The 26,017-nt window shown below is 42.4% G+C and overlaps 1 long non-coding RNA gene and 1 pseudogene across 2 annotated transcripts in view; one reads left to right on the top strand and one right to left on the bottom strand.

Moving 5' to 3' along the window:
* The window catches only part of LOC147027129 (uncharacterized), a 58,933-nt gene extending 39,517 nt beyond the window's left edge, over positions 1 to 19,416 (top strand). For both annotated transcript variants that reach the window (XR_015058695.1, XR_015058696.1), the window contains exon 5: positions 18,560 to 19,416. This is a non-coding gene — a long non-coding RNA (uncharacterized LOC147027129). The remainder of the gene's footprint in view (positions 1 to 18,559) is intronic.
* Positions 13,963 to 15,876, bottom strand: LOC147027130 (uncharacterized; annotated as a pseudogene).
* Positions 19,417 to 26,017: the final 6,601 nt, after the last annotated feature.

Genomic DNA, 26,017 nt, shown 5'->3' on the forward strand with positions numbered 1-26,017 from the left:
TTCATTAATAAATAAAATTGTGTTCAGAAGATTATGCACAATAATTTATTCGACTTTCTTTTCTCCATTTTTTTTTTTTCACATTGACGCGCAATATTAAGTTTCGTTCAAATCGGGCAATGAAAAAAAATTATGAAAAAATCAATTCCTGATTGAGTCAAGTACTCTGAGGGAGAATTTGATCAATGCAAACAACCTCAGTGGTATAGTTCGCTGGAGCTATCTTTTTTGTTTGTTTGTTTGAAATGATTTTTTAACAACCGCTGTCCCAAAGGGAACTCAATGGGTTCATGGGTCGTCTAGTATATTACTAAAACTCTCATCTTGTATGTATGTATGTTCCAGAAATAAAGCCAAAACGGTACACGAGAGCGCAAAATTTTTTTCGGGCCACCTTACTTACCATTCTCCTGCGGTGTGCAGTATCAAGTTTCGTTCAAATCGGGCAACGAAAAAAATTGTGAAAAAATAAATTCCTGATTCAGTCAAGTACTCTTCAGGAGTATTTGATTTATAAATGACTTCCCTCCTTATACAGCCTAAAACCTGATTTGCTTTACCTAAAGCTACCAGGCACTGTGCTGCCTGCTTACCTCCCGTATCTATTACCATCTCCAGATCCTTCTCCTGTGTGACATGCTCAAAAATTACCCCTTGCATCCTGTAATCTCTATTTTCATTATTGTTCCCCATCCCCAACACCTAACACTTGCTCAGATTAAATTCCATCTGCCAATCTTTTGCCCAATCTAAGCAAGCATCAATACTTTCCTGAACCTGATCACCACCCTCTCTGTTATCTGTGGTGTCCGTGGTGCAGTGAGATACGGAGAGTCGAGAGTGTCGCTCGCACACTATACTCATACACCACATTTTCCACCTTATCTACAAGCTTTGTGAATAATGAATACTAATGGGACTAAAACTGATCCCTGAAGTACCCCACTTCCTCCCACTCACACCCACTCTTTGCTTCCTATCACAAAGCCAGTTTGCAATCCAATTAGCTACCTGAACAGCCACTCCACAAGTCCTCACCTTGGCTAACAACCTCCATGGTACCTTATCATATGCCTTCTTAAAGTCTAGACACTGCTTCATAGAACACTAAAAGATTTGGTCAACCAGACCTATCTTTGGTAAACCCATGCTGACTTCCTTTAATTAGTTTGTATATATTTAATTGGTTCCTCATCTGGTCCTCAATTAATGTCTCCAACACCTTCCCCACAACTCAAGTCAAATTAACTTGGTCGATATTTCCCCAATTCTTCTCTGGATCCTTTCTTAAATAAAAATAATAAAGTTTAATAAGCCTGCCATCTCACTTTCAATAACATTTGCTACTCTCCAATCCTCTGGTACCTGTCCTGAGAACATCCATTAATATCTTGATTACCTGCTCAGCCACCTCCATCAATACTCTCGGTTGCATATTATCTGGACCTGGAGCCATATCTACTCTTCGATTTCCTCGCTGTTCCTTTACTTCCTCCACTCCAACCTGGATCTTCTGTAAAAGCCCTTCCTCACCTCCTTGATACTCTCAGCTATTGGCAATTCTCTTGACTGTTCTTGTGTAAAAGTTGAAGCAAAATACCTGTTTAATCAGGCCACAAGGATCATCATTGACTATACACCCACGTTGAGCAATCCAGATAACATAAAGGACAAGTTTTATAACAAGCTGCTCTTGCAGGAGTGTCCAAAGCAGACAAGCTTGAAGTCCTTGGTAACTTCAATGCTATAATCAGTGTGGATTACCAAACATGGAATGGTGTCATTGGCAAAAGCATTGTTGGAAAATGCTAAAACAACAGGCTTCTTTCTTCTTCTGAGAAAATGTGCAGAACACAACAATCTGATCACTAACACAGTCTTCTGCCCAGCAAATAAAAAAAAGGTTTCATGGATGCACCCTCACCCAAATAAATGTCATCCGGTAGGCTCCAGCATTGTCATGACAAGCGACAGGGAGGGTGTTTGAATGACAAAGACAATGAGAGGTGTAGAATTCGGGTTGACGACAAGCTAATAGTCTCCAAGGTTCATATCCACATTCAGCCAAGTAAACAAACTATCGGTAAAAAAATAGCACCCAAGAAACTCACAATCTCCAAATTGAAGAAGGGAAATTAGCAGGGACCCACAAAAATTCTGTGTACTGCAAAATGTTACTTAAAGTCGTCAACACCCCTCCCACCAAGTCCTCAACCCCGCCCCCCCCTTCCTCCCCTAACTCCAAGTTCCCAACCTGAAGTCCTCAAGCCCCCGACCAATCCCAAGTCTTCAAACCCCTCCAAACATTGTCTTCAAATGCCTTCCCCACGACAAGTCTTCAGACCACCCCTCCAAAGAAAGTCCTCAACCCCCTCTCCTACCCCAAGTACTTCAGCCCATCCACAGCAAGTCCTCAATCTCCCTCCAAAGATTCAAACCTCCTCTCCCAACTCTGTCTCCTCTTTGCCCCCAACCCAAACTCACTGTTCCCTCTCTACCCCCTCTCCCAACTTTGTCCCCTCTCTGGCTCCAACCCCCTCTGTCCCACAATCTGCCTCCAACCTCTGCCCAAACAAAAGTCCTCATTCCTCCCTGCCAACCCCATGCAAATCCTCAACCCCCTCTCCAAACTCTCTGTCCCCCACCCTAGCTCTTTCTTGAAGTCCTCAACTTTCCCCCCAAATCCCAAGCCTACCTCCCAATCCCAAAGCATCAACCCCCTCTACATAATCTCTGCCCCCCCCCACTCCAACTCTCTGTCCTCCCCTTCCCCTTTCTTCTCAAGTCCTCAAATCCACCCCTCAGCACCCAAGTCCTCAACCCCTAGCAGGTATCAACAAGTCCCACCAAGCTGCAGGGCAAGGCCGCATCACAAACGCATGCCGGACAGCGTTACACCAGGCGTTTCGTGCACATCTCACCCCATGTAAGTTGCTGACTTTGGCTTGGTGCTCACTGCCCTCAAAACTGATGTACTCGCAGTCCTTGGTTCCCTCCATCCCAGGGGAGAGGGAGGTGGCACAAGCAGAAAATCATGCCACCTCCCTCCCGCCACCATCTGGTGTGTGTGTGTGTGTGTGTGTGTGTGTGTGTGTGTGTGTGTGTGTGTGTGTGTGTGTGTGTCCCTTTGTTCTAAATAGTTCTTGCCATCGTAGAATAATAAAAATCGTACAGTTGGAAAGCTAATAATCAATTAAACTTTGAACAAAAATTTATGTCTGTTTAATCATAAAAATGCCTGTTTTAAGAGTCCGTATTTCTGGGAGGGAAGAGGAAGAAGTGGGGCATTGAGCGATATTGTAGCAGTTCCAATGGTATGACAGCAGTAAGCATTTAGAATGAAGAGTTTCAGACATGGAAAGAGCACAAAAAAATTATATATAGTAAAACATCTTGAAGCAAGAGAAAAAATAATAATAATACTAGTACATCAAATTTGCACACAAACAACAGCAGCAGCAGCATCAAAAACAACAACTTAGTGTGTGTGATAAAAGATCCTTTTTCTGAATGATTCACTTAATTTTACATCCCCAGTGGAACTCACAAATAGACATGCAATCTGTTTGTGAAATGTAACATGGTGTCTTTTGATTGAACCCATCAACAAAGCAACGAATTGGCACTGCTCGTCATCCCTGAAACAATATCGAGATAGGCTTTGCAGTCTCTCCAGTTTTATTCCGATGAATGAAATGCTTGGGGAAACGAAGCAAAGAGAAAGAGAAAAAGAGAGAAAGAGAGAAAGAGAGAAAGAGAAAAAGAGAGAAAGAGAGAAAGAGAGAAAGAGAGAAAGAGAGAAAAAGAGAAAGAGAAAGAGAAAGAGAAAGAGAAAAAGAGAAAGAGAGAAAGAGAAAGAGAGAAAGAGAAAGAAAGAGAGAAAGAGAGAAAGAGAGAAAGAGAAAAAGAGAGAGAAAGAGAGAAAGAGAAAGAGAGAGAGAGAGAGAGAGAGAGAGAGAGAGAGAGAGAGAGAGAGAGAGAGAGAGAGAGAGAGAGAGAGAGAGAGAGAGAGAGAGAGAGAGAAAGAGAGAAAGAGAGAAAGAGAGAAAGAGAGAAAGAGAGAAAGAGAGAAAGAGAGAGAGAGAGAGAGAGAGAGAGAGAGAGATGGAAGGAAGAAAGAAACAATAAAATGATGCAGTCATGATGTCAATATACTTACTGTTGCATTAAAAAGCAGCTGCCCTCTTCATCGACAATACTGCCATTTTTTTATTTTGATGTACCATTCTTTTAACAGAGTGCTGCCAAAATAGTTTATTGGCAAGGGTTGTACTGGGTGGTTTGCAATTGCCTTCCCAGCGTTGTTTGTCTGTGCTTTATCTATTCAAATGCTGAACCTCAAGCAAGGAAGCCATACCCTCAACCTCCCAGACTCAGAGCAGACACTCGAACCATTAGGCCACCAAGTGTGGTTTATACTGCCATACCTCCATTTAAAGTCTGAAAATGGGACATACCATAACCAAAAGAACAGCTAGCTGAAAAAAAACGTTGCTAATTATGCCAATTTCAGCTATCCAGAATTAATTTTGGAAAATGAGTAAACATTGGTGATGAGCGCATTATATCTTTGCCATTTATTAAGTTCATGAAAACAGTGCACAGTGAATGTATTGTGCAGCCCACGTACGCATCATAAAAGTCCACTTAGAATTGCAAAGTGGGAGTATGGAAATGCAAACTCCCTGGAAAATCTGACAGATGCAGGAAAAACAAACCAGCCTGATCATACTTCAAAAGAAACTACTGATTATGATCTCAAATGAATTGATCCAACTTGCACTATGCCAGGGCACAGCTGCTGTAGTAAGAAGCTTGTGTATTCAATCAAACAGAGTATTATGTCCAAAGGCCAAGCTTTCCTCCTCATAAAGTGAGTAAATGTAAAAGGTGAGGTTCTGGCCATTGCCTTTCCAGCATGAATTGGATGCTCAGACAAACAGCAAGATTATGTCATTCTTCAGGACCTTTACAAAATAATTATTGTATTCATGATGGTTACAGTTAGATTGTCGATTTGTTTTGGGGTGGTGCATGCATATTGTACACAGCTTTCATCCAGATCTATTATATGCAAGAGGTCCACAAGCTCCAGCTCAGGGTCCGGTTCAGGGTTGCTCGACGTGTTGGTTGAATCTGTAATTGCTCCTTCCACCCCAATCAAACATAAGTTTCCCAAACTGGATCAATCATGCCTGTCTGTTATGTTTATGTCACTGTGTTGCTGTTTGTGTTTTCATCCAATTTTTTCCATGTTAAAACATATCTTATTGTGTTATATTTTCAAAATAATTTTCCTGTAAGCCCAGGCCTATTCCTTGGACAGCCAGGATCAAAACCATTCTGGTTTTGAGGTTGTTTCTCATTCCGTTTCTTTTTTCTCCAAAATGTTGTCCTTCTGACTCTTGAATGTTATCCTATTCCCACTTTTCGCTTAAAATAAATAAATAAATCAATAAATAAATAATAATAATAAAATACTCTAAAAAAAAAAATCACTCCAAAATATGATCTCATTCTGCTTTCTACCTGTACTTCCTATCCCTATTTCTTCATCTCCCCCTTTTCTCAATATCTCCAAACTGAATCTTCATTAAAAGCTACGCTTCTTCCTTCTTCCTGTAAAAGCTATTAAAAACATATTAAAATGCTTCACTTTCCTTATTTCTGTCATGAGTACCCCATGAGTTCTTCTTCACCATGATCTATTCCTACTCTTCTTCTTCACTAGGCAAATTTTGCAAACCTGTCTCTCACCTACAAGCACTTGGTCTCAACCTTCCTCCTGTTCAGACAACACGACCTTTGTGTGTGCCTTCAACAAAAATTCCTTCAATACAGCCGATGATCTTTATCTCAGAATGTTAACTTTGGGAATCTTGAGTCCAGTTTGCAAATGTCGATTGCGCAGAACAATGAAATCCCCTTTACATTATTTTAGTGTCAGACCTCTCCATGTCAGTACCCTACCCCCCCCCAACCCAAACTCCGACAAACCCGTGTCTGTTCAACCCCACCACTTCCATGTGCCATCCTCTTTAGCATCGCTCCACTTCAGGTCAAGTCAGGTATGGGAGCATGCGCCGGAGCAGTGCGTCGCTGCGTCCACTTTCCATTGGTACTACAGTGGCCTCTGTCACACCATCCCCCACGAAGATGCCTGGCCCATCCCCATCTCCTTGAGATGCGAATCATCCTGCTGCAAACCACGAGGCATGTGGTCGGTCCGTCACCCTTCTCCATTCACGAGGCTCCCTCGCTGATAGAATCTGGTGAGCAGAATCAGCATCAGGAAAGTGGGGCACATGTCAATACAGCCACAGCTGACACTCATGGACGAAACAAGTAATAAATCTCATCCGAGTCTCTCTCAGCAACCGCTCGTTGGACAAAAAGTCTGACCAGTGAGAGCAAAGGATTCTCAGAAGAGTACCGAAGGAGTACCGAAGGTACCGAAGTACTTCAGTACCGAATGAGTTAAGTCTCCATCTCAGATTCAAGGTCAGAGTCCAAATCTCACATCTGTAGAGCAAGCCTGGAAACACCAAGGACTTAAAGACTCAGACTTTCGTCCTCCTGCATAGGTACCAACAGCACCACACCCCATGATCGAGTGAATCCATGACTCCCCAGGCCTGACCCAGACGTCTATTGACCTCTGGCTCACAACCAGCAGAGACATGAATATCACTGCCAAGGGAAGTAAATCTCTCCATGACCTCAACATTCTCACCACAAATAGGTACAGACAAGATAGCAGCATACACGATGTCATTGAAAGCCTGGATCTTAGTTGATCCGTAATCCCAACGCCTGGGCCCGCAATCCCAGTGGCTCAGACTCCTCATTCAGCACCTCAAGCGCCCCCGTTAGGATATCCAGCGTCTCCGCAAAAATGACAGAATAATCTGCAAAATCAAGGTCAGATATCATGACATTCCCAAATGATGCACCACAGCTTGAGCTCTCTGACATCCTCCCAGAATCCAGGCCATACAAGCGCTGAAAAGTGTGGAGCCCAGCATACACCCCTGCCAAACTCCAATAATAAATGGAACCAAGTTGGAGATGGAACCACCACATCACACAGCATTCTCACTACCAGAGTATAGTTCATAAATCAGATTGATCAATTTTGGTAGCACTTCACAAAGACCAAGAATCCTCCAGAGGGAATCCCGATTCACTGATTCACGCTTTGCAGAGATCAACATAGGCTGCAAGCAGCCCCTACCAAAACTCTCATCTACATTCGGTGAGGACCTGAAGTGCAAGGATACCATCAATCGTTGACCTCTTTGGTGGCCTGACTGCTCTGGGTGCTCGTGCTCAAGCAGATGGTGGTGGACCCAATCAAGAATTATCCGAGCAAAGACCTTACCTGGCACTGAGAGCAGCGTCAACCCTCGGTAGCTTTTAACCACTCATCCCAACTCTATTCCTCAAAAGTGGTGATTTCATTGTCACCATGCATATTGACTGTGTGTTGGCACCTCTCGCACCAGCACGGCAATTCAGCAAAAGGACTTCTGTGACTGAATAGGACTGACTCGGTTTGTGAACTTTCCAACTCAGATTTCTCCCAATAACAAATCCTCCCTTCTGGACTTGGTGATGGAGTGCCGCTTTCTCAAGGCCCGTGTTTTCTATCAGCTCTAACCTTCTGATATTTGATGATCCTTTCACCGGTCGTCTTGTTTGTTTTGCACCGAGTTGTAAACTTATGGGGAAGGCATGGCAATTGTAAACATGTTATTATGACACTTCTGAAGATGTCTTAAGCCAATCAAAATGGTGGACATACGATTTGATTTTTCAGTTTACAATTGTGGGTGGAAGTCCAGCAAGTCCAGGAAGTACAAAGTGCAGTAAGTCAAGCTACACCTTGGATGGACAGAGCTTCAGACAGACTGGCAGAGAATATCATCGTGGATAAACCTATGTATATTTTGCTAGGAATGTCATTTGACAGCATATTAGTCACGAACCGTTAAGACTGCTTAGGTTTCTCGGTGAAGTAAATTGACCGAAAGGTAATTATACATTGGACAGAATTTGCTGAATAGTTTGTGGTTATGTTATTTTCTTTACTTCCAGGAGGTGGGCGAACCAGTGATTCAGAGCCTATATACCACCCGTGGGTGCAACAAAAATGCACATAACTCTAAATTGTGTAAATATTGATATTTGCAGACTTCCCCATGCACTGTCCAGACTCAAGTGCACTTAAATGAGGTATCATTACAATTACACATGCTGAGGTTCCGACGTTTACTCTATTCAGACACAATCGTGCAACTTACATTTATACAGGTATATACAGGGTGTCCCAAGAGTCTCCATACATCGGGAAAATTAACACTTTCAGCAAAATGTAACTTTATTTACAAAACGTTCTCTACATGATTGTCATCTCTTTGTTAACACACACGAAGTCGTCCCTCCCACTCATGGTGAACTCATGTCAACACATCTGGTGTTATGCAAATAATTCAACTTCGAATGCGTTCCTTTAAATGATCCATGTTCTGAATCTTGTCGTGTGTGTCGTGTGTGATGTGCTTGCCATGTTTCCTGTTAAAGTCGATTGCAACCTTGCGACAGCTTCCCGAACCAGCCATGATAAAAATTTCAATACCTTCTACATTGGACAAAGGCATTCTTGAAGGGAATCTGAAAAAAAGAAGATGTAAGCAATGTATGAAGAATTTCAGGAGAGGTTATGCTGAAAGTGTTAATTTTCCCTATGTATGGAGACTTTTGGGACACCCTGAAGATTGAAATATTTTCTAACTGTTAAGTTATACTGGATATGATTGAGGGAAGAAGAGGAAGAGGCAGACCTTGTATTTGCTGGATGGATGGGTGTAAAAAGGCTGCAACGAAGCTGTCTCTGTGAGAGCTTTTGGAAGCAGTGTAGGATGGATAAGTTTGGAGAAATCTGATCATGAATGACACCAGAAGTCAGTCACGACTTGACAGAACTAGATAACTATAATAAACTTGCTGAAGTACCCAGTGTTGTATATATTTATATATATATATATATATATATATATATATATATATATTGTGTTGTATATATATATATATATATATATATATATATATATATATATATATATATATATATATATATATATATATATACACACATACATATACACACACACATATATACATATATATATATATATATATATATATATATATATATATATATATATATATATTATAGATCTCCACATCACAGGAAGATTCCAATTCATTAAAAAAAAAAACAAAAAAAAACTCACGACTTCTCTGCTTGCCAAAGTCAAAGGTGTTTCACCTTCTGCACAAGCATCTTCCCCTTTCTCTCATCTGTCGAAGTCCACCAGGATCCATCTACCAAAGAGTGATTAAACATGATACATTACCACATGAAAGTACAAAATTTTTCACTGATAAATTGATTCCCTAATTTTAATTCCATAAATTTCCACCCTATAATTCTTATATTTTATTCGTTCCTCAAAACAATGAAAAGCATTGTTTTTAATTTGCTTCATTGCTGTCGTTCTCAAATTTATCGCAGTACAATTTTAAGGAAACGTTCATAACCAGAATAGCACTCAGAAGAGTGCATAAGTCTTCCAAGCTGAACAGTTTACGTTTTGTGATCCACGTCTGGACCTGAACCAAAATATAATTGGCTTGCCCTTGTCACCGACCCAACTCATCCATCAATATTTGTCATCACTCGTCCACAACTTTTGAGATATTGTGCTATATATATTGTTGCGGGCCGGGGTCTGGTGGCGAGAGCGACCGCTAAGTGGGGGAAGTGATGTCGTCTCCCACCAGCTCCAGATAATTCCATGACGCGGTGGGTCGCTTAGCCGAGCATGGACGCCAATACCTCCAGCGCGTAGCATAGGGTTTTTTGTCTAGAACCAATTTACCTAATTAACCACGCAGTGTCGTCTACCGGGGAACCACACCCTCGGTACGCCTTGCCCGATCCGGATCACTCCATCAACTACCAACTACCAACCACCTTTCCGGATCGGATGCAGCCGAGCGAAACTACCAAGGACGTACCGGCGAGAATGAACAGAATATCGGGAATAAAGACCCGGAAAAACTCAGATCTGAACCATGCTGGACTAATGAAGGAAAAGACGAAAACGACTGGGAACATTTCTCCAATAATTTATTTACAATAAAGCGAGGAAAAATATGTGGCACAGGAAACAGGTTTATTGGGGATGTTATGCAGGGGAAAGAAAGAAGCATAGTGCGACAATTTACAGCAACTTACAAAGAAGACACAGAGCAGACTTGTCGCGAGAATAAAACAGGCAAGATTTACAATGATCAAATAAATCACTTATGCAATTCTACTTAAAGACAGTGCCACACACTCAGACGAAAATAAACCCAGATGTATTGCAAAGGACCTTTTGCAGCCAGAGAGGAGAGTGAGCTGAGATCACAGTTCTTTCGGGTACCTGAACGTTGGAGGGAAGGGATGCTCCGTGGTGCGGCACCTGACAATGGTCGTGCGGCTCAGTCCATGGCCGCACGCGTGGAGACCGTGTCTGCGTAGGAGCCTGGGTCGAGTACAGTGGAGCCCGAGGCAAGGATCAAGGCTGGAGACAGGACCCTACGAGAGACCCGGTCAAGGTCGAGGCCCTCCCAGCTCTCTCACACTCGAAACGAATGACCCCCAAATAACGCAACCACTCCACGACCTTCCTCCTTTGTTTCGCTATCAGCCGACGAACTCTCACTCCAACGCTCCGCTCAAGACTACTCACTTTCCAGCTCACTCTCAAGACGACTCACTTTCCAGCTCACGAGACCACTCTGAACGAATGGTGTCGTAATTTATAGATCTCCCTCAGCGGGGAGGGGCCTTGGTGAAGCCGACATCACTGTTCGCCCTGATTGGACGGGGCTTCCATGGGGCGCCCTTTCTGGGTGGAGGTTTCGGCCATACCGGGAAGCACGCCCACTCCACGTGTCCGGACTCGCCAAAAAAAAGTTACGACACAAAGATTTTGCCTCGGAAGGCGAGAAGTAGTTACTGTGGTTCATAATGGAGGGGATATAAAGATTTATTAATCTAACTAATAAAACATCGCAACGCACCCCAGTGTCTTCCCACGACACACAAGGTCGGGAAATATCTACACATCTATTTAATGGCATAACTAACTTCGGGACAACTGTATGTTTGTATGCATACGGTTCCTAGAACCGTAACAATATCATTTTGGGCCCGATCTTTCAACGGTGAAGAATCACTTCAAAAATTCTCGTATCTGGATTTGGATCTTCACCAAAATGTAATCAATTCATCGTCGTCACACACCCACCCTGAGCACCAGGTTTCGTCCGAATCCGTCCATAATTTTTTGATATATCCTACTCACTGACATACAGACAAACAGGGGTGTAAACAAAACCTCCGTCCATGGGTGGTGGAGGTAAACATTCAAAGGTTTAATTTATTCACAGAAATGTCTTTCATTTAACATTCAAGTAAAGGTGTCATAAAATTCACTGAGAAGAAAATTATAATGTTTTCCGCTTATATTAAATAAAGAGTACAAAATAATTTGAGTTTGCAGGGTACTTTGCTTTTTATTTTTCACTCACTTACATCGATGAAAAATAACGTTTAATGGTTGAAACTTTTTACATTTAGGAAAACAAAAATTAATGCTGCCTTTGGTTGCATTCCATAAAATGGTGACATTTCCCATGCTTGTGGTTAAACGCAAAGCTTCTGTGTTTTCTGCTTCAAAGGCTGTCTACACAATGGCACATCACATATCTGTGTTGTCCAATACTGACCTATCCTTCTCAAGACACTGTGCACCCAGAATCAGTTCATCGCTTTGCTCACCAAGTGCGATGCAACTGTGTTTGTTTGTTCTTTTAAAATGAAATCAGATTCATATTTACACAAACAACCACAAATTTTTAAATGATGATGATAAATTAAAATCCAGTGAACTCAACAAACTCCTCTGAAGACGGCGCAGGTGAGGATGCTGATGAATCGTGCACCGAAAGGAATGGAAGGTAAGGGCGCTGAAGCAGATGAGGATGCTGAAGAGTCACTCACTGAATGGCAGGCAGGATTGGCAGAATAGATTACTGATGCTCCTGAGGTGGAGGGACCAGTGAGAAAAAAAAATGCGTGATCGAGAGCTGCCTGGCAGTTATCCGCAGGTTTCTATGTAGCTCCTTGTATGGGAGCATCACATCATCCAACCCCCTGTTGAACTTGAGGTAACACTCCATGACCAGATCGGCATCTTGCAGCCTGTCGATAATTGACCGCATTGTCCTACAGTATCTCACCCAAGAACCTTACCGTGAGGTTGGACCTCGACACCGCTTCCGACTCATCATTGTCCACCTCCTCCTCCTCCTTCTCGGTGAGCTCCTCGGCATGTGAGGTGACAAGATCATCCAACTCAGTCTCCATGTCGTCAAAGCATTCTCCTCCCACCTGCCATGTCAACCCGGCAATTTCATGCTTCTCCTCCGTGTTGTCCGGAAAGCTTGAAAAGGTTTTCACTGCCTGTGGTCACAGGTTGTGCCAGCAGGCGTTGATGGTGGAGGCTTCACCTTGTTCAGTGACTCTTTGATGGTGCCTCTGCAGTGGGCCAATTTTAACTCTTCCCAACACTGCCTGACGGTGAGCGCTGGGTCAGAGTCCATCGCATCCAAAATGCAGCAAAATGTGAGGTGGGTATAATACGCTATTGAAAGTCAAAATTACCCCCTGGTTGAGTGGCTGTATCAGGGAGGTGGTGTTGGGCAGCAGAAAGATCACCCCGACATTCGGGGGAACCACCTTCAGGTCCCAGGGGTGGTCAGGAACATTATCGATGAGCTGGAGAACCTTGAACGAAAGCCCCCCCCCCACCTGAGGGATGAAACAGTTATGGAACCAGTCCATGAAAATTGCTGCCATTACCCACACATACTTGTTGGCCCTCCAGAACACAGACAGAGTGTGCTTGTTCTTGCCATTGAGAGCACGTGGCTTCAGGGAAAGGTATTGAGCACGCTGCTTTTCATTTGCGCTTCGTCAATCAGTCGGCTTTTTCGTTTGCGCAGAGGAGAATAGATCTTGTGCGGCCTATGTTGGCCCTCGTGCTTTGAGATAAAAGTTTGCGTTGGCATCTTTTTTTCCAAAACAGGCTGGTCTCATGTTAAGCACCTGCTCTTGCAGGTACCAATTCTCCTCAATGAGCTGCATGAGTTGAGCAGGGAACATTTGGCCAAATCATGGTCCGGAGAGGCACACTCACTTGAAAGTTTGATGTTGCGGAGACCGTAGCACTTCTTGAAACGGTCAAACCATGCACTGCTCACTCGGAATGGAATTGGGTCACTCGTACCCGCAACGCCCATACCCCTGTAGCTCGTGCTACTGCCACCCACCTCACTCATGCAAGCACCACTCGTGCCAGCCAGATGTGCATACATCCGTATCGCCTTTGCACGAATGAGAGGTCCACTTCAAAACATGTTCTTCTGCGTGTGTCCTCCATCCATACGTGGAGAGCCTTCTTCATCCTTTCCATGTGGACATCCCGGACCTGGATGACTACTTTGGTGCTCGGTACAGCGCTTGCCACAACAATTTCTCGGATTGCCTTCTCATTCTTCCAGCGAATGGTGGATTTGTTTGTTCCATAATCTAGTCAGGTTCCTTGTGTCCATAATTTGACGTTCGTTGGAATTTTTTGGAGAGTAGCAAACCCCAACATTTTTGGAAAGCTTAAACAATACCAAAACAGAAAATCCATGTTTCACATTTTTTCAATGCATATAATGTGGTCAAATAGGTCGTTTTGGGGTAAAACCCCATTATTTTTTAAATTTCAGCTCTGAAAATTCAAAATTAATCGCAAACAAGCAACTGATGATGCATAATTGTTAACTGTAGACAGTTCTTAATATAGAATACATATATCTGTATTTTGAGCAATGGTTGCCATGGAAACGGCTATCATTTTGTCAAATTACCGTTTATTTAATGTATTGCTTTCAAATCTTGAAACAAGTAACGCATGAATATGGTGATCAGTGAAATGTACTTAATGTCAAATATGAGTTTGTAGCCAATTGGCATCACGGTCTCTAATGTCACTCATCATTGCCATCGTCATCATCACTATCGTGGTCATGCTGTTCAATGTTTGAGTCCTCGTCATTCTCACACGAAGTGCTGCACATGCAAAGATCAGTGCATGTTAAGCTCTTGGCCCTGCAGGAACATCTCTGTGATGAACATTCTGTCTTGCACTGGCACCTTATCATCTCGATAATTGCCTTTGGTGCAGGGAGAATGTCTGTTGTCGGTTTGAGTTGACCACTCGTGTCCTTGTGGAAGCCATTCTTTAATGGATCAAGAAATGTTTGCTGAGAAATTGCTGCTTGACATTGAGCATTGAGAAGCATTGAAAGGTCTACCATCTTTTTATTCCTTGTATCATGGTGGATGGCTAGAGCTGTACCGATAACATTAGGATTTTCCCTTTGACGTTGCGGACGAAATTGAGCAGATTCGTTCCGTGGTTTGTATATTGCCTGCCTCCAAGACTTGAGGCCGTACATGATAGTTTGGCTTACAGTTAATACTGATCTGTCCACAACATTTGTCCGTGCTTCTGATTGCATCTCTTCCACTGGGCCAAGCATAATTATCCAACGTACCATTGACTTAAGCTCTCCGGAGACGTCCTGTTCACTGCTAGAAACTTGTATATATTCATCTTGTTGGTCCTTGGTGGAGAAGTTCTCGAGACTTTTGCGAACAAGCATAGCTACTTTGTATATAGCATCCATATGGTCCATTGTATCGTCATTTGTAATGCGAGCATTGACCATATCTTCCTCGCATGTCTCAGGTGAATAGAGAATAGAAGATTTCCATCTGTTCTTTTGGAGCACTGACCTTACATTGGGTAATGCCTGTAATATTCTATTCTTCAGCCATTTTCTACTGAACGTGGGTACATGATGTTCTAAGGCATCTTTACCACCTTAACATGAGGTTAACATAAGTTGTCTCAATGTCCTCCATACAGAGTTGAGTTTGCTGCTTGGTTAGGACATCTATCAAGTTGATCAGTTCAATTAAACTCACAACTTGTGTCATTGATGCTTTATCCTCTCTCCTTTGGTGTCGTGATCTCGCAAGACATGGAATACACGTTTCGTCCAGCATGACCTGTGGTACATAACGTCAATTGCATGTGCATCACTTGGCGCTATAGCAGTGTTCAATCGAGTCATAAAAACAGGGTTCTGAGCAACATCAACAACTTCTCTCAGCGATTCGCCCGCACTGTCACTCCGTACAAGGTAAATAGATTGACCATCAGTCCTCTGGTAAAAGAAGCACAAAGCCTTGTCATAGGGGTCTGTGGATGACCGAGTAAATGGTGTGGAGGAGCTTGACGACTCCAGACATACTTCGGGAATTTTTCTCTTTCGACCTGGCCCTTTGGCGATATGCGACCCTGATGATAGTGCCTGATCATAACGAACCCTGGCACAACGAATTTGGTCCTTGTTAGTTGTGTTGGAATAGCATGTTCGGTGCCAGACAGCCTACTTCTTTTGCAACAGTTCTGCTGACATCCCCTCAAGTCGTTTATGAATCTGTACATAATCACCATCCTGTAAAATGGCTCGCTCCTGTATTGTCTCGATCAAACGGCAGAACGACTCCACTTTTGGTTGCAACACCAATGACCCTTTCAGGGAAGAATCATCTTGGCACAGGACACATTTTGTCCAGTTTGTTGATCCTTTTGTCTGGCATGAATCCTTGCCACTCAGTGGTACTTCATCCATCATGTTGTTGGTCCTGCAAATATAAAAATAAATTGTCAGCTCATGAATGTCAAATCTGTCATACGTGATACAGCCTATAAAACTCGGGCTGTGCCTATGTCTAGGGCCATATCAAGGGCACAAATAACATTCATCACCATCAAAAGCAAACAGATGAGAAAAACATCCTTATTTTCTTTGACTAATTTATTGACCTAAACTTATGTGATTTAAACGGAAGATGCAGGTAAATGCCGCAATGATAGAACTTTATGAGAATCCAAAATAAAACCGCTACTAAGACGTAAAATTACCTGAATAAAATAAAAGCAGAGATGAGTGGGAAATCAACAACTACATGCCAGTACACTAAATAGAAACTCCAAATAGACTCCCTCTGTAATTCCAACCCCCCGGGCACAAAGCTAACCTAATCCTATCCTATTATACAGCAGATAATCTAATGGAAGAAAATACGTCAGTGTGATTACATTGATGGTGACTTTCTTTCCGGATAAATGAAAGCACGAACCAGCACATAAGGACATATTTAAAGATCAACCCGAAATAATAGAAAAAGGACAAACACATAGCTATAACATGATGACTGCCCGACTTCCAACTCCTAGCCTAACAGGAAACGCAATTAAAACCTCCAACCCCGTAGCCATTCAAACCATAATCCTACCCCATACAGAAGAACATAAAATGACAAAAAGGTACATACGCCTCAAAGGCTATCACAACTTACCGAAAAAAGGAAGAAAGGTGTTGAAAACCGAATATGATGAAACGAATCTCCGAAGTAAACTGTCATGAATAAATCGAGAATAAACGAAGCAAACTGAAAATGACGTCATAGTGCTGCACGTGCTTGGACGCGCGCCACGCCACATCATGACATCATGCCACGCCCAGCAACTGTAACCTGAGGCTATGCAATGGCGTCGCGACGTGGCGTCGCCTATGTTCCCTACAAGATCACACTTACAATACATCAAACTACAAAAACTTAAAATCAAACGTTTTACTACTGAAGGTGCCGAAACCTTCTGATATTGAACAACAGACACACCAATGTTTCATTTCACAGATGGCCGTTTCCATGGCAACCAACTGTTCCAATACTTGAAAATCATAATACTTCTGTGTAAGTTCGTCATGGTCACTATATTTAACAATTTAGGCCATCCGATGGAAAATATAATTTTTAAATTTTTTTATTAAAAAATGGCAATTCCACTCCAAAAATGCTGTTTCCATGGCAACCGACAGTCAAAATGCAACATTTTATTATCTTGTAAAATCCATTGTTAGTCATTTAACAGTAATCCATCATCAGTTGGTTATTTTGTATTGTTTCAGATTTTTAAAAATTGGAATTAAAAAAAAGCGTTTTTCACCCCAAAACGACCTTTCCAAAAGTTGAAAAAATGTGAAACATCATTTTTTTATTTAAATAGATTTTAAACTTCTCAAAAGTATATAGGTTTGCTACTCTCCAAAAAATTCCAACGAAATTACACAAGGAACCTGACTAATCTGCCTACATGACATATTTTGGCATTTTTGTTGTAGGTGGCAATATTAACAATTGTATGACGATGTCCATGTTAAAGGTAGTTGTAGATTTGTAGTGTGGGTTGGTTTAATCGTGTATTAATATTATATTTGTTGTGGGATTGAGATGGAAAAAGTGTCAAAAGATGTCGTGATGGCAATCTGTGGAAGGTTTGTGTTGTTGTATTGTGGTGCCATTCCTTCCGACATCGTTTGGTCATTTTTTGGAGAGTCCATCAAACACACACGAAAGAATAAAAAGCATATTTCTTAACTGTGCTTTCCCCACCCCCCTCTTTCAAATTATTTTTCTGGAATGCAACCACTCGAAAAACATTACTCTTCTCAATAATTCCCTGGAAAGGACTTTCAGGTTTGTGTTTCACTCAAACAATTGAATACTCTCCAATGTCTTCACCCTATCAACTGCATAAAACCAGGATTTAGATATTTGATATAGTCATCTTTCTTTCTTTCTCTCTTCCTCATTCTCTCATCATTAACAAAACATGAACAGGGTGAGGGTCAGTCATTTCCCTTTTTGTTCAGTTTAGCTCTTGCATTTAAATATTCCAAAATATTCTTGCCATGAGCTTTGTTTGGACACAGTACATTTTGGTTCAGTGATGCATTTTCAGCGTGATTTACAATCAGGTTTTCTGACTCATTTTCCACTACATTACAATCCCCTCAGCATGCTTTATTGGTCGTCCAGCTTCTCAGATACGAGGCCGCACTGCATTGCATAAAATCAGAACAAACTCTTGGCCTTTTACCCACAAGAATATATTGTATTCACAAGCATAGGGGCATGATGGTGAAAATAGTTTGGGGAAGTTTGTGGGTACATGGTGCCCAAACAACACCATTTAAACTTTCAAAGAAGGACTATTACATGATATGGAACATTCTTGTACAAATCGCTCATTTCAAGATTATGAGTATGACTGGTTATCATTGTGATTGTAAACTTTTCCAGGGGATAGCCAGTAAAAATTAACTGCTGAACCCTCTTCATTTGTGTTCATGTATGCATATGATATTCCACATTATCATCATAATCATCTTTTTTTTTCATTATGTGAACATATTTTATTGGAAAAAAAAAAGAAGCCACAATTGAGTTTGATTTCTCTTTTTGCTTCAGCAAGTTCCTGTCCAAGACTAGAGGCACTCTGTCTGCTGCTGCCAGATGGAAAACAAAACTAAACCTCCGACATGCCTGGACAATTTACCCCACTGCAGTGGCAACTGACCTGAAACTTCCATTTGACACAGCAGAAGGTTTCCAGTTGTGATGATGGGCTTTCGAAACAGTGCCAGTTTTAGTTTGTTTGCAGTAACTTTGGAATATTTAGGACGAAGGAGTTTGAATGTGTATTTCACGGTGTGAGCATGCAAGTGTACAATGAACAAATTAAAACTAATCATGCGGACTGGGAGTGGCAGGATAGCTCACCAGTGTGGTCTGCTTCCTTCTAAAGCTGTTTGGATATGGATATATAATATCAATTAATTACCAGATCCAAACCGAATACAATTCCTCCCTGCTACAGTGCCATCAAGGGAATTGTGACCAAGAGTGTGGGTTCCTTTTCTGAGGATTTTAAAGGTTGTTCGGTTGGAAATGTAAATTGTAAACATCCTACCAAGTCTTTAATAAATGTTGGCTTTTTAGCAATTTAAATATTTATTATGCAGTTTGATTGTAGGATTGACTCTCTTTTCCTTCAGAGACCATTTTTGTTAACGACTGTCCCAAATGGTTACCCACTTGCATAGTTTAATTATAGCTGAGATGGTATGTGGCCCTCTATTTGTGGCCAACCATGTGTTATGTGGAGCACACCCTCAAATATACTACGATACTATTGTTCATCAAAACAAGACATTGCATGTTGTATCTGACAACAATGCAATACAACAGGGTTTGGACAGATCAAGGAAATCCTGGAAAGTCATGGAATTTAACAAAATGCTTTTCCAGGTCTGGACAGGCATGGAATTTCACCGACTGTCATGGAAAATCCTAGAAATTGAGAGCGAGTGTGTTTTCTGTTATTTTCAGAATAAAACAAATGTGTACAGACCAGTTATGTTCCTGAGAATCATTTGCAAGTCTTTTGTTCTGTACTCGGAATGCAATATCCCATTGACACATCGTGAATCTGCAACTCAGGACAGTTCAACCAATGGTCTCACAGAATGACAGCAGCAATTTCTCTTTTTTTTGTATACCTTGTCAAGGCTCATGTGAGAGCTAACACACAATGCACAGCAAGGGGGGCATGAGATAAGAGGGGTGGGAGTGGGAAGGATAAAACAGTGGGGAACAGAGACATTAGGAGATCTGTGGAAGGGAGAGGGATGGGGTGGGGAACATGGGGTATACATGATAGACTTTCATGATGGACTTTCTTTCAGGAAAGAAAGCAGGGAATTTGAAGGAGGTGGGCTTGGGTGGATTATCGGGGGAAGAAAAGATCGAGGATTTGGATGGGGGATGATAAGAGGTGGTGGTGAACAGCTGTTTTGAAGGCCTGCAGGGAAGAATGGGATTGAATAGAGTGAAGGAGTTTATTCCAAAGACGGGAAAAAAGAGGAATGAAAGAGTGAAGGTGAGCAGTGATTCCTGATTTTGGTAGTTTTACCAGAAGGGGGTTGTTGGTGGATCTTGAGCGCTCTGCGGAAATGTGGTGGGGACAAATCGCAGAGAGTAGGGGGGCGAGGCTGGAGAGGAGACGGTAGAACACAGAAAGACCACCGACCAGCCTACGGTGAGAGAGTGAGAGGCCCAAAGATTCAGCCTCATTGCGGGAGATGCCGATGATCCGAAATGCCTTGGTTTCCACAGTGTGAAGCCGAGAAAGGTAGGAGGCAGGAGCACCAGCCCATAGTGGAGAACGATCCCATGTCTTTATTCCCCTTCCTAACCTCCCCCTCTTATTACAGGTTGCAGTGCTTCATAGTGAAATGAATTGCAGTACTTGAAGTCATTGCAGTGCTTCATTCTTGCAGTGAAATGATCTATCTCTCTGATAAAGCACCCTCTATTTTGGGGGCATTCCCAGTTTTCAATCACTTGTGAAATGAGAACGTTATTTGTTCAATGCTACTTCACCACTACATATCATTGTGTACACATCGCAAATCTGCAGCTCAGAACAACTCAACCAATATTCTCCCTGCAAAACGACACAGGCCGTTTCTCTTGCAATAAAACGATCTGTCTCTCTGCTAAACTCTTTCTGTCTGTCTGTGCTTAAACACCCTCTACCTCATCTCTTGGCACTTATTATGGAGAGTTTAAAAAAAACACAAAAAATCCCCATAAAATTACTCTGTGAGTAACAAGTGAGAAGAGAATACAGTGTACTGAACAGCACATGAGCAGCAGTGTGACCACTCCTCATTTTCATAAATGCCAATTTGAGCCAATGAAAAAAGCCAAGAATTCACAAGGTTTCGGAAAAGCAATTATAATAGAAAACCTATACGCCAAGAAAACCTATAGGAAACCAAGACGCCAAGGAGAACAACGAATAGCCAAGATCTTGTGAAAAAAGTCAAGGAGTGGTCACACTGATGCGCAGGACAGTTAAAATGTGTGCGTTTATGCACAGTTGTCATTTCTGGAATGCAGTTTGAAAGTTTTTATTTGCAATACTGGCATTGCGATATAAAGCGAAACACGTTTGCAATTATCAAATGTTTCGTACTAAAACCTAAATTGCGATACATTCAATCAAACTGCGATATTCGATCGTGCGAGAAGCAAGGACACACAGTAGCGGAGTCAAAGTTGGGGGAAGTTGGCGCATGCTCAGAACATCATGCCATTTTCGACCTGACGGTGGGGCAGGGAGCAACTCTTCAACACAATAATCAAGGGAATGTACGAACATGAAAAAGGAATGAGGAAAATATGAAGCACTGCAACCTGTAATAAGAGGGGAAGGTTAGGAAGGGGAATAAAGACATGGGTAGGGATTGTAGGGATTATACTAAATGGCAGTGCACTGCCTGCTTGAAGCCATGGATGGAAGAGGACAGCACAGACTTTGGAAGGAGGTTCCATAGATGGTAAAAACAAGGAACAAAACATTTGAGATGTGCATTCAGCCTAGAGTTTTCAAGTTTAATGAGGAGTGGATTAGAAAAGAAACACAGACATCGTGTTTTTTGGTATACAAAGTTGAAGCTCGCGGAGGAGCGAGAACATATATCAGATCAGGGTGTCACAGAACAAAGGAACAGCAAAAAGAGAGGAGGAAAGCACACCGACGGCAGGGTTGAGGGACAAAATAGAGAGAATTGGACAAATAAGGGATGTATGGAAGAATAAGGGTCAGGGAGGACACAGGGGTGGACAAGAGGGATACAGAAGCAAACTATCAGGAAGGAAAGACTAAATTTGGAAAGAGTTGGGCTTGGGGAGGGTTAATGGTCATAGAAAAGATCATGGGTTTGGATGGGGGGTGTGGTATATTGCTGTCTTGAAGACCTGCAGAGAAGCATAAGATTGGAGGGAATGTGAAATTCAGAGAGGTGGGGTGGGTCTGCAGGTTTAGAGAGCAGAGGGAGCTAAACCAGAGGAGAGAAAGTGGAAATCAGACAGGTCACTAACTTGCTTGTGATGTGAGATTAGCAGACCTTGCAATTCTGCCTCATCACTTGACATTCCAATAATCCATCCATCCATTGGGACCATACTCTGTGCAGAGCATTGTTGCTGTCTAAGCAGTCTCCTAGGCTATTGGAAACAATCCTGGACAGGCCGCCACTCCGCCGCAGTATTCCAGCAAGCTGGCACTCATTTTGCTGACTTTGGAAGGATGACAGGCAGAGTCAACCCCACCTGGTATCAATTCAACAGCCAAGCAGGATTTGAACTCAGGATCCTTGGATCCCAAGCCCACCATCTTCACCAAAAGGAACACCAGGCATATTCCAAAAATGTTGAGTTCTAAATTCCACAGAATTCAGGAGAGACAGATTCAATGCTGGGGCACCAGCCCTGAGGGAACAGTGTGACTCTGTTGAGCTGCAAAGGCCTTATGGACTGAGTACTGATTTTTCAAAGACCTAATAACAGAGGATGTCTATTCTGACTGGCTTTGAAAACAAGCTTTGCTAAATGTTCACTGCAGGAGATGTCATGGCTGATGATGAGGCCTAGAAGATCAAGAGACTGGACCTCTTGCAGTGGTTGCAGAACAAGGGCAATATGTGTGATGGTCCTTTTCCAGTCACAATAGTTAAATAAAGGGTTTTGTTGATGATCCTTCTGGATCGAGAGGATGAGAATGAGATTTTCCAGGAATGTAGGGGACATGTTGCATTAATCAGACCAGAATGTAATCATTTCCAGATCAGCAGAGAGTGGTATATCTGCCACTCTTTGGGATGGGGTACTATATGGCACAGTGTTAAAATGTCTGCAAAAAATGAATACAAGTTTTTCCAGATGAGGAACACAACTGAATCTAATATACTTCCTTGGAGGACTGCAGCCTCATCTGGGGGAAGAAAGGAAAGGAGAGGGTTCCATTGATAGCAATGTGTTGGCTGCTTGAGGGGAGGAAGTTGGAAATCCAGGAGTATGACAGTTGGTGATCGAGGCATGCAAAGCAGGATTCCAGAGTAGATGGAATGACTGAGATATTTCCAGGGACACAGTCCTAACCTCTGCTTTGATATTTAGGGCTTCATATCATAAATAATAAATGAGAAGCATTTTAACAGTTAATTGACCTAAATGGATTGAAAAATGATTTTCAAACATATTCTTTTTAAGCTTAAAAGACTCGACTTCAGCAGATATGATGGATTTCCTGACTTATCTGAAACCAGTACTATGAAGTAATCTTGCTCATCCAAAGAGGAGAGGATCCGTTTTTGTACCGTTCTTGTGGATGTGAGTGAGATTTGCCAACACTGAAGCAGACAGGAGGTACCCAAAGGAGAAATAAAGACTGAATAGGATGGAAAGGAGACTCAAGAGCCACAAAGCAGGATTTGAGAAAGTGGGCACCATCTTGATTGACACCTTCTCCAGTCACAACAGGCAAGTTGGTTCATCTTATAGGATGTCATCCGTGCGAATATCAATACATTAATCTGGATATGACAGTCATTTAAGTGACATAAAAAAATTCATGTTGGCTTTCCTGAATATTCGAGTATTGTCAGCAATCACCCTGGACATTTGAAAACTCCTGCCTTGAGTGATGCTTGGAAGGCAATGACAAACATGCTAGCACATGACCCACTTTTCAGGGACAACTTCAGCAGCACATGATCTTTCCATTCTTTCATTCATTCATTGGTGTGCAGCACGTGGCTTGGTTTGATTCATTGTTGGGACTGCTGCTGAAGCAGTGTCCCCTGTTGGATGGAGAAGGAATGTGGAATTTAGCATGGATCTCAGCTACAACTCACCTCCTCTTTGCAATAACACGTTGAGATGTTTGTCATCCACTAATTAACGTTACTAGCTGAAATGCCCATCGATGACGGGGAGTAAAAACGCTTAAATCCTGTTCTTCTCAAGTTTTATTTATTCAGGGAAGTCAAGTTTGTAATAACCATTCCTTTCTGCACAATAAACAGTGACATAAATGTATATGCAGGACATGTAATTTATATTTGGGAACATATTGTCAACTATCAATTTGACATCCTTGAGTTGCATATTCTGGTTCAGCTCATGTAACCATGTTCTGTGATGCTTGTATTATTTACCTAGAACAGCAATCGGTAGACCGCATACCTCCTCGAGGATGAACAGTTAACATTTTGTATCCCAATGATTGACCGAATCTGTATTCAGCCTTTAACCAAAATCTAAATCGGCTTGTTCTTGTCACCTAACCAACTCATCCACCTACTTTTGTCATAACTCATCCACAAATTTTGAGACAACAACGGCACTCAGTAGAGAACTACAACGGCTGGAGATTGCACATTACTTGCTGAAAAAAGTATCGTCTGTATATTGCAAGAAGATTTTATAGATGTTTGTGTGGTGTGTCTGTAAGAGTTTAATGGGTCTTCAGGTCCAAAGGGTCTAAGGTGTCAAAAGGGTGTGAAGGTCTGAAGAGTTGAAGTGGTCAAAATTGTCAATAAGGGACTTAAGGGATCAAAATATCTAATAGGTATTTTCCAATAGTAGTTCGGGTCTAATGGTCTAAGGGTCAAGCATTAAAAAGGGTGTAAGTGTCTTCAGGAGTTTAAGGGGTATACAGGGTCCTAAGGAGTAGTCCATAAGGTTTGAGGGGTCTTTTTGTATACGTAGCCAAGGCTCGTGGAAGAGCTGGTATGAGTATGCTGAATGAATTAGGACACAACAGGACAAAATAAGCAGTTGAGAGAAGGAGGAAACAAGAACAGCAGAGTTGAAGGCCAAGATCGAGACAGACATGGACAACAATGGGTGTGAGGAGGAATGAGGGAGGAAAGGATGCATTTGATGAACAAGATTGATTCAGAAGGAAACTCTCAGGGAGGGAAAACTGGAAATTTGGAAGGAGGAAGGATTGGGGTGGGGTAGGAGGGTGGTTAACGAGGATAGAAAAGATTATGGTTTCAGAGTGGGGCGATCTGAGATGGTGGTGAGCAACTGTCTTGAAGACCTGGAAGGAAGACTGAGATTGAAGAGATTGTGAAAGTCGGTTCCATGGGGGGGGGGGTGAGGGTTCTATGGGATCGTAGAGGTTTTTGGGTCTTAAGGGACTTAGGGTAATAAAGGGTCCATTGGAGTCTATAGGGTCTTGGAGATCTTAGGATTCCAACAGGGTTTGTAGGGCCTACATGATTGTAGGGCCAAGAGTTCCAAATGATCGCATGGGTCTTTAGCCTTTTGAAAGGGTCTTAGGGGTCTAACGGTTCTAACAGGGTATAGATGGTCTATAAGGTCTTAAATGTCAAAGGAGTCTAAAGGGTCTTTCAGGTTTTTGGGGTCTTAGTGGTCTAAAAGGTCAAAGGGTCTAAGCAGTCTATAAGTTCAATAAAGTCTATAAGTTCTGAGCCCTGTGCTTTTTCTGGTTTTCATCAATGATCTGTCTCACTCTCTGGAAAATCCTCTGTCTCTTTGCTGATGACTCCACCCTCTGTCGTACTATCTGGCATCCCTCAGACCGGCAAGCAGCAGCTTCTTCACTCTCTGCAGATCTGGATAAAAATCACAAACTGATCCAACACGTGGAACATGTCTTCAATCCTGACAAATCTCACATTCTCACTTAGTCTCTCCAAAAGGACTGTTTGGAACCTCCCCCCCCCCATCTACTTTCTCAACAATATGCTGGAAGAAGTCCTTTCATTCAATCTTCTGGGTCTCACTATCTGCCATGATCTTTCCTGGGAAAGCTACATTTCCAACCTGGCCTCCAAAGCCAGTCACTGACTGGGAATCCGCCGTCGTGCCAAGTCCTTCCTCGGCCCACCTGAGCTCCTGACCACATACGAAGCTTTCGTCCGCAGCCTGATGGAGTATTGCTCTCCCCTCTGGGCTGGTGCTCCTGCCTCTCACCTTTCTCAGCTTCACTCTGTGGAAACAAAGGCATTTAGGATCATTGGTATCTTCCGCGGTGAGGCTACGTCT

Source organism: Eptatretus burgeri, chromosome 5 (genome assembly GCF_056783735.1).
Source record: "Eptatretus burgeri isolate ZD-2024b chromosome 5, Ebu_testis_v1, whole genome shotgun sequence".
NCBI lineage: Eukaryota > Metazoa > Chordata > Myxini > Myxiniformes > Myxinidae > Eptatretus > Eptatretus burgeri.